The sequence below is a fragment of the Micropterus dolomieu genome, linkage group LG01, assembly GCF_021292245.1.
Source record: "Micropterus dolomieu isolate WLL.071019.BEF.003 ecotype Adirondacks linkage group LG01, ASM2129224v1, whole genome shotgun sequence".
NCBI classification, from domain to species: domain Eukaryota; kingdom Metazoa; phylum Chordata; class Actinopteri; order Centrarchiformes; family Centrarchidae; genus Micropterus; species Micropterus dolomieu.
In genome coordinates, this window is record NC_060150.1 from 22,399,065 (window position 1) to 22,407,211 (window position 8,147).

The 8,147-nt window shown below is 38.9% G+C and overlaps 1 long non-coding RNA gene across 2 annotated transcripts in view; it reads left to right on the forward strand.

Moving 5' to 3' along the window:
- The first annotated feature begins 6,597 nt into the window (after positions 1–6,597).
- The window catches only part of LOC123977666, a 6,755-nt gene continuing 5,205 nt past the window's right edge, over positions 6,598–8,147 (forward strand). Inside the window, exons 1-4 of one of the 2 annotated variants that reach the window (XR_006826735.1) lie at positions 6,598–6,860; positions 7,400–7,489; positions 7,707–7,795; positions 8,053–8,136. This is a non-coding gene — a long non-coding RNA (uncharacterized LOC123977666). Of the gene's footprint in view, positions 6,861–7,399; positions 7,490–7,706; positions 7,796–8,052 lie in introns of both variants that reach the window. The other variant, XR_006826737.1, reaches the window with a different exon arrangement.

Consider the following 8,147-nt stretch of genomic DNA (forward strand, 5'->3'; position numbering starts at 1 on the left):
CTCTTTGAGAAGCTTGATAAATACCGGCCCTGCTCTCTTTCTCTCTCTCTCTCTCTCTCTCTCTCCCACTTACACACACTGACCAACCACTTTCATGCCAAAAAGCCAATTACCCAGTCTGCTTTTCAAACAGAGCACTTGTAGATTAGCGTTGGGCTGTGTGGTTAAACAGGACTAATAGTTGAAAGGTTAATTACTGATGCAGCAGTAAGCAGTCTGTAGTAATCACCAATTACCCAAGCTGTAACTGGAACACAGAGAAACTGGAGCAAGATCATATATAAAACGACTACTGAAAACTGGTTGTAAACTGCTGAAGTTATATTTAATACCAAGAGCAATAATAACACGTTAGCAGCAGTTATGGGACTATAATGGTATCAATGGTATGTAGCATTGGTAGTGTAACAACTCTAATTGCAGCAGTAATACTCTTAGTAGCAGCAGAATGAGGTGTGTTCAACCAGAACATGAGAGGCAGCGCAATTCCATACAAAGTCAATAAAAGATGTGTGTGGGAGCGAATAGACGCAAGTTTGTCAGTGCGTCAGTGCAAGCTGAAAATGTTTTAACTTGATCAGACAGAGATGAGAGGAAACCCGACGGCGACTGGAAGAAAATAGCAGGTGTTTCCGATGTTTATGGTGAGTTCTGAGATCAGAAGTTTGAGCTGAACAAAAACATAAACAGTAACAACAACACTAGCTGTTTGGGGGCGAATAAACTGTCCAGCGGGAATAACATGAAGCAGAAATTGACTTAGCTTTCTGTCTGAACACACCTTTAGAGTTACACTCCATGGCCAAAAACATTATAGTATTATTATATTAACAATGTCAGTAGAATTAGGAGTAAAAAAATAAAACCCTGAGCCTCTCCTGCCTGGAATCAAGACACTCTCACACAGTATCCTTCTCTCTTAATTAATTGTCCTTTACCCAGTTAAATAACTTCCTTTCATTCCTGCTAAAGAGTTGTTCTACACAGTCTCACTCTCAGATCTTCTCTAAACCGGATTCTCCCTGTCTGCATTTACTCCTTCTTACCCACACCCTTATTTTTTTCTCCCCCCTCTCTCTCACACCACACAGTTGCCTGTACTGTGACATATGTGAATATCTCAGTTGTGTTTCTCACGGCCAAGAAAACATATTTTAGTCACATGAAGAAATCCACATCACACCACCTATTGATTTCCTCTTGGCAACAACAGTGTTTGTGTACACGTCTAGGTGTGTGTGTGTGTGTGTGTAAGCTATGTAAAGACATATGTTTTAACACACAGGAAGAAGTGTCTATGAGGGTATCATGTGTGTACATCAGCTCTCAGCATGATTACTACACTGTTACAACGCACACACACACACACACACACACACACACACAGAAACACAGAAGGGTGTTTATTGTCTTGGTGAAAAAATGTGAGTAATTCTGTTGTGATTCCATGTATTTTGTTTGTTTTTAAAATGATTATTATTACTGATTCCAAATATTATAAAAATTATTACCATTATTATTTAAGATTATTTTATTCATTATTAAAACACTGCATGGACTGGCGCCATCTTACATCTCTGATCTCCTCAGCGCCTATTTCACCACCAGACCCCCTGATGTTCACCTCAGTTACTCCATTGCCATTCAAAGTTCAGTTCAGTGCTCAAACTTTTTCCTTTGCAGACTGAATTGCAATTTAGTTTCACTTAATTTGTTCAGCCCAAGTTTTCCTCCTTTCACTACACTGTTATAACCTGTTGCAGCTCCCATTGAGTTCAAGGCTCTGGTTCTAGTCTAAAGGAAAAGGTAAAAAAATCCAAGCCACCCTACACTCCAGAATGACAATTGCGCTGCTTGACTCTGGACAACTGGCCATCCGTCACCCAAAGGACTCATCCCTGTTAGTCCCACTGAAGTCAGGACAGATAGTCGATTGGGTACCTCAACACCCCATGTTAGCTCAAACCATATTGGCCTGAATATAAGATATTTTTGTCTAGAAATGACGAAGAAAAGAGGGTGTTGAATTATACAGATTTTGTAGACTAGATGCTAAATAGTTTGTGATGGCTTGTGTAACATGTTTTGCTGCCAGAGAGTTGTTTCTGTATATCAACTTACAACAACCACATGTAGTTATATAGCCAGTCACATCCACACATACCAATTAGAGGACATTTTTCTGTCATTTTTAATGGGTCTGGCACCTAGCTGGCTGGCTATGTAGGAAGATGACGTCCCCATTCTTCATCTCGCTTAAACACCTCTGTCTGTTTTTCAACACCTTACCTATTTAAAGGGTCTGTATGCAGATTTCAGCGGCCACTAGAGGTGTGGTTTTCAGATTGCAACTGCGTGCTTCAACTCATGTGGGAGCATAACTGGACACACAGAGACCAAAACACTGGGAGACAGCTTCACACAAAGTGCTGGAAACTCAGGTAAACTCCCACTGCAAAGTTACAGTAATATTTTTATCAGCTTGAGGTTGAACTAATCCATGCTTGTTGCATGATAAACTTACAATAACTGCATTAACTCGACGTGATACATCGGCGTTGGCTCGCCTGCCGGTTTTTAATAACTCTTTGTATCTTTCACCAGAGAGGGTCAGCAATGTGAGCACAGCTAAATGTATTGGATGAAAATGAAACGGTTAGTGAACGAGACCGAATATTATGAGATTGTTGCCAGATTAACAATTACACTGCAGTAAGTAAGGTTACTGTAGTGAATGGGTCTTCCACTGTGTTGTTGTCCTGCACTGTAGTGTTGCATTATTGTATATTATGTAGGTCATGTAGGTTACAGTGACTGAGACGCTGGAGAAGCTGTGTACCTGAGTATCAATAAAATGACAATAAATCGACATTGCAAACAAAGCAAACTCTCGACCATTAACCCTCTGGGTTACTGGTGACATAACCAGTTTAGAATACATTTTAAGATTTTAATGTTTGTTTTTAAGTCACTTAATGGGTTGGCACCTCAGTACATCTCTGAGCTCCTGCACACTTACACCCCGCCAAGGTCATTGAGGTCTGCTGATCAGCTGCGGCTGAACGTGCCCAGGACCAGGCTGAAGACCAGGGGCGATCGCTCTTTTTCAGCAGTTGCCCCCAAACTGTGGAATGACTTACCTCCTCACATTAAATTGGCGCCCAACCTCCACACCTTTAAATCGTTTAAAAACATACTTTTATTCCCTGGCTTTTAATTCACCATGAGAGCTGCTGTGGTCTTCGTTGTCGCTGTCAGTGTTGGTGTTATTTGTTTTGTTTTCTTTTTTATTTATAATGAGTATATTTTATATCATCTCTGTAAAGCACTTTGGTAACATTGTTGTTTTTTAAATTGTGCTATACAAATAAAGTGGATTGGATTGGATTGGATTGGATAACTGGCTTGTTTGACTAGCCTTCCGTTTGTCGTTGGGAGTAGTGAAAAAAGAGAAAAGAAAAAAACAGAAAGAAAGAGAAAAATAAGAAAAAAGAGAAAAACCAAACAAACAAAAAAAACAGTGAGAAAGCTTGAAAAAGCGTCGGTATTTGATGCTCTGGGGTGAGACCGGGCTGGCTGCACCGTGCACCAAATTTTCATCTGTAAAAATTAGCTGCTAGCACTATTTGAAAGCCATACCATGGTGTAGCTTCAGCCTTCAGCCATTATCCTGCTCTGAACAGAGTCACCTGGAGGCGTGACAGCGGTAGGATAACAAAGCCCTAGCAGACTAGGGACCAGCTGACCACCTACCTCTTAAGTAGCAAAGTAGCATGATGAATGTATCCAAATGTAATGGAGTAAAGGTAATGATTTTTCTCAGAAAAACTACTCTAGTAAGAGTAAAAGTATGATGCATTAAAACTACTTTGACAAATACAATTTACTTAAGTTACTTGAGTACAAGTAAATGTAACTCATTACTATCCACCTCTGGCCTCACTATAGACCTTTAGCAGACTCCATCTCGTTAGCTGCGGTGTTATTGCTGTGTGTACGGTACAGAATCAGAAGGCAAGAGAATAGGGTGCACGCACGCAGTCACAGTCAATGGATTTGTCAGAAAATCCGAACTAGAGTCTTCACATAGGATTAGATATACTGGCCGTCAGAGGTAACAGAAAAATCGTTTTTATGTGAGGTTACAACCCCTTCACACACAGGCAATAAAAAAATTAATTTCATGTTTGTTTGTTTTTATTACATAGAGCCCCTTTCAGTCACTGAACACCTCAGAGATGTGGGAAGTCATCCAGAAATATGTAAACATGCTAGCTCTAAATCATATCATAGTACAACTGCTTTTTGTTTTATTTTATTTTGTACCGGTATGTTACATCTATTTTCCAATTATTTATATTATTAGTTATTTATTTTAAAGGTACAAAGTACAAGGTTGTTTATTAGTCATTATACAGCACAAGGCTGCATAACGAATGAAATTTGTAGTTCCTTTTTGCGACACACACAACATATAATTAAGTATAATATATACAGTTATTTATATGTATATATATATATGTATGCACCCCAAACATTTCACAGTGCATTTTCTTTAATTCACATCTGGGGTGAATGTAAACAGCAGTAAACAGCTGCTCTTTAATCCAAAAACCCTGTCTTCATCTTGCAGTGACATTATGTCAGAGCTAAAGCATGTTTCAGCAAGAAAGTCGGAAAAATAAAAAATAAAAAACAAGTGCTTTTGAACATGCTACAACATTTGGTATTCTTAAATGTTCTTTCGAATGAAGTTGGCATGTACTACTACTTGTATTAGCAGCAGTAAATCTAATCTAATCTAATCTAATCTAATCTAATCTGTGGTCATTTAAACAAAAGTTTTAAAAGAGGAGAGTGAGAGGGATTATAGAGAGGTGACTGAGTGTGAGGGAGGGGAAGACAGCGTGGAAATGAGAGCACTGGGAGAGGGAGGAGTGAGAGAGATAAATAGATTAGAGTGAGAGAGGGGAAGAGGGTAAAAAAGAGTGAGCGAGAATTAAGGTGAGGGAGAGGAGGATGGAGAGGGAGAGAGAGAGCAAAGGATGACAGAATGAAAGAGAGAGATTAATAGACGACAGAGGAGGAATGCTGACAAGTCTCTTTCAGGTGTTGGAGACCGACACACACACATACACACTCAGGTCCCAGTGGAGGACAGGTGTAGACAGCACCACCATCTGTGTATCAAAGCTTCAAATATTACTCCTGACACGCACGTTTTAATATAGTGTTTGTGCGTGTGTGTGATAAATAAAGAAAATAGCATGGATATCCATATCATGTGTAGAAAAATACTTTATTTATTTTAATTTTATTTATTTACTTTTTAACTCTCCATCATTCCTGCTTTAATGTTAATGGTTTATGTGCATTGTTGCCAGATTGGGTTGGTTTTCATTAGTTTGGGCAGAAAAAAAAAATATCTTGGGCAGGTACTGACAAATTGGTTTAGTTTTATTGTGGCAATTATTTAGTGGACGACTTGTCAGACGTTTTGCAGCATGAGATAGAAGTATTTAACATGCACAAAACAAAATGTACAGCAGTCATAAAATCTGTCCTCGCCCCACATTTTAGAGAAGAGACCTTTTCCCTCTATCTTGATGAATCTAGGAACATATCAACAAGCTACTGTGTCTGGTCAAAAAAGGAGACAGGTTTGTCAGTACTTACCAGTGGAACTTCAAAGCAATAGCAATCATTACTTCTTTGACAAAAAACAGCATGCAAATCATGTTGTTAGTATTGCTACAGCCAGAGCAAGACCAACCACAACAACCAAGTCTGCAACTTATTCATTTTGTTTGCCACTCACTTCATTCAGCTGTGAACAAGGCAATACTGCTCCTTCCAAGAAACCTTGTTATATACATGATCAGGGAAATATATAACTGCTTTTCCCACTCAGTCAAACACCATGGCGAGTGAAAGAATATCTACAAGATAATAAATAACTGTGGCAGTCTTCTCAAAATAATTCCACCAAGTTCAACCCGTTGGCTAGTGATAGCATACTACTTTGAACTGCTCTTTAATTTAGCATCAGGTGCCAAATGCTGTTTTTCAGAGAGGCTTTTAAAATACATTTACAATAATACAGCCAACATCTCGAACATGTTTCTCCAGGGATCTGGAGAAACATGTTTGTGTCAAAACTGAGGAGAGTTGTGAAACTAAGTATTGTTACTGTGTTACTTGCACCTTGACTTTACTGTCTGCTTGTGTGAGTGAAGCAACAGTAGATCGTATTAACACATTTATGACATCAGTTGGATTTTGCCAGATATCACTTACATGTTTAAATTATAAACTTTTGGAACTCATCATCTGTTATGTTTTGTACTGCTCCCTGGTTGTGGCAGATGTTTCACGACACTTTTTGAGAGTAGGTGTCCTTTCTTTACATGAGACACGTTTTAAAAGATGGCTATCTGCCTTATGATTGTCATCAGCTGTGTCTCAATTCAGGGACCGCATCCTTCGAAGGCTGCATTTGAAGACTGAATACGTCACAGTCGATGCGACTAGGCTGTCCCATTTCGAAGGCTCCTTCAAATGCAGCCTTCTTTTCGTCCGTTTGTTAATTTTCAAACATGACAGAGTACAGAGCAATTCCAAAAATACACACCTAAATAGCCTACATATCACACACAATTATTCAACCAAACACAAAATGATTAAAACACAACCTATACATTAATAAAGTGCTTACCCAACAGTAAAAAGTGCCAAAACAGCTGGATCCTTCGCAGCCCCAGGTATCCCAACATTCATTGCACGCCGGTTGATTGTCCCAGTGTAAATAATGGCATCGGCTGTGGTTGTGGAGTTGAGCCCCCCGGATTTTACCTAGAAATGTAAGTATTGGATTTCAACTCACTTCAAAAGTTAACTACACAAATGTAAAAATAACAAGAGGCATAAAAGCGCAATGTGTGGTTTAAAGTTTTGTGGAAGAAGTTAACGTGAGTTAAGTGATTAACTGGCGAGCTAACGTTACCTGAGGTTATTGATGTGCTAACATTAACGTTAAGTTAAACTCGGCTGGGCAAGTTACAACCTCAAAAAAAAAGCCTTTAACGTCTTCACTTAAAATCGAAGAGGTTCAGAGTCAGACCTGCGTCTTACCGAAATTGTCGCGATAATATACATCACTTATACTTAATATTATGTACATGAAAATAACGTTACCACGTAACGTTAGACTAATTTAACGTTAGACAGGTTGTGAACCCAGCTTGGTTTTCAGACAGTTAACATAAGTAACATTAACGGTTACAAAAAGCTTGGGATATAGTACACGGTTAATGTAACTAGGTTATTTTGCGATTTATGCTGCTTACTCTTTGGTGATGTGAAGCAAAAAAACTTACTTGAACATGTCGTTTTGTTTTAGGGAGCAAGGTGCAAACTGCCCTGTTCATTAAAGGGGGGAGAGCGACCACCTCTTCACTGGGGCAAAATTTTCTGCCAACGTGGCTTGGAGGTAGTTAAAGTATCAATAGCCCTTTTGTAATATCTGCATTTAATCATCTTGTACTTAAAATTACAGTTAAATGAGCCCCCATCCTATTCAAAGCCTTTAACAATACGAAAACCAGTAGATGGGGCAGCCCTTTGTTGTGTTTTTGTGTCTCTGTCCTGCCCTGTCACCTTTTCCAGTCTTCACAAAATTACCATTTCTTTTGTTTCTCTGTGATTAGGACAATTTTGGAGAAAATGGGCCTGTGGGGGAAGGTGACTTCCCTCCAAGCAAGAAAAAAGTGGGACAATTAAAAAAAAAAAATACAAAGTATGTATGTGTGATTTGAAACTTATATATTCTGTATACATTTTTTTATAATTTTTGTATAAATCGTTCACTGTGTAGCATAAAGGGAAGTACAAACTGCATTCATCTTACAACCCTGTTTTAATATAATACATACATTTACCTTGTACGTTGTATATTCATTTCATTCATTTTAGTCATGCACGTTAATAAACACAGTTGCTGAAATTTGTTTTTCTGCTGTTGTTATTTACCATGATTGATTTCCTGTGCCTTAGGATTGCAAGTGTCCAGGGTCAGGAGAGGGTGTAGGGGGGAAGCCCACTGCTGCAACTTGGCCCTGGTTTGTCCTCATGGATGAGGTGTTGGGACA